The sequence below is a fragment of the Xenopus laevis genome, chromosome 8L (assembly GCF_017654675.1).
Source record: "Xenopus laevis strain J_2021 chromosome 8L, Xenopus_laevis_v10.1, whole genome shotgun sequence".
Classification (NCBI taxonomy): domain Eukaryota; kingdom Metazoa; phylum Chordata; class Amphibia; order Anura; family Pipidae; genus Xenopus; species Xenopus laevis.
The window spans coordinates 71,834,172-71,835,805 of NC_054385.1; positions in this window are offsets into that span (position 1 = coordinate 71,834,172).

Sequence of the window (1,634 nt, forward strand, 5' to 3'; positions counted from 1 at the left end):
TATGACTGTGGAACCTGAATAGATACTACATAGTCAGAATGGTGCCACAGTGGGCTCATTACAGACGTACTGAATAAGAGTGCGTCAATGCCAGAGGAATCAATCACTGCATCAGATTTAATGGCAACGTTACTTCAGGTCCCAGGTCCAGATATACAAACAAGCTGTAAGGATGAAAATTTAGCTCTTGATGCTTTCAGTTGTTGTAAGTGTTGGGATTTTTATTGAAAATATGCAAGAAGCGCTGATTATGTGATGGCTGTAATGGAAGAATGAGTGTTGATGTTGGCAGTGTTGATGGAGGCAGTGAAAGGTAGTGAGAAAGAGAATGAGTGTCTTACTGAATATCACTGACATATTTATTCTGATGCTGTTGTGGAATTAGCTTTGTAAAGTTCATGTACAGTCTACATTTAATTTTGATACAATGATATACGTATATATATATATATATATATATATATATATATATATATATATATATATATATATATATATATATATATATATATATATATATATATATATACCAACACATTTTTACTGATGTGAATAAATGAAAATGAACCTGAATTCTGCCTTTGACATTTTTATACATAGGACTGGTGAGTGAGGATCAGGTCTGTGGAATAAAATGTGCTGTCTGAAAATGTTAGAGAAACCCTGAAACAGCTGTCCTACAAGTGTTACCTATGACTAATTCTGGGAGTTGCTGTTTAATAAACATAGAAAGCCACCATTTGCCTGTGGCTGTTGACAAATCCTGGGAGGAAAAGATACAGCTAGTATCTATCACATCTTCCAACAAATCACAGGCAGTGCCGGACTGGGACACCAGGGGCCCACCCAAAAACCTTTGACCAGGGTCCCACCAATTAATATTAGACCAGGGGCCCTCTCTTAGTACTATTTTTCTTTCTCTCCTCACTCAACCTCTATTCTCTTTTTTCCATCTATTTGGCCTCTTTGTTCTCATATAAATAGGGAATGGCCATGAAATAAGCCAAATGTTTAGCAGCATGAGGGCCCACCAGGATTTTTCCTGGTATCCCAGTGGGCCAGTATGACACTGATCACAGGAGTATTGTCACTTCAGTAACAATACTCTACCAGTAGTTACCAGTAGCATACCTCCCAACTGTCCCGTTGTGCTCAACCCGCAGTCCCGGATTTGTACTGATATGTTCCACTGAACAGCTTTCTAACTTAATTGGCTCTTGGCAGAGAGCCCAGAATAGATATTTAAGACTCATAGCTTAAAGGGCAATTCACCTTCATTAGCAAAAATGTAATAACACATAAAAACCACAGAAAAGTGTTCAAACTTTCATAACTTTTTCTAAAAATGGATTGAACATGGTAATTAGGGGGTGTGGTCACAAAATGGGCATGGCAAATCTTTTTGTCCCTCTTTCTCTTTACAATATGTTGGTAGGTATGCAGTAGCATTAACATAAGAAACTAGTAGAAGTATCTCTGCTAAACAACTTCCCCCAGTGGTATTTTATGGTAAACAACATCCTACCCCTGTGGTTTATGATAGCTATTCCATCTGTGCTTCTTTTGTGGGATCTCAGTGCCCCTGTGTTACATTGTATGTGTTCTCTTGCTACTGTATAATTACCTAGTGGTAT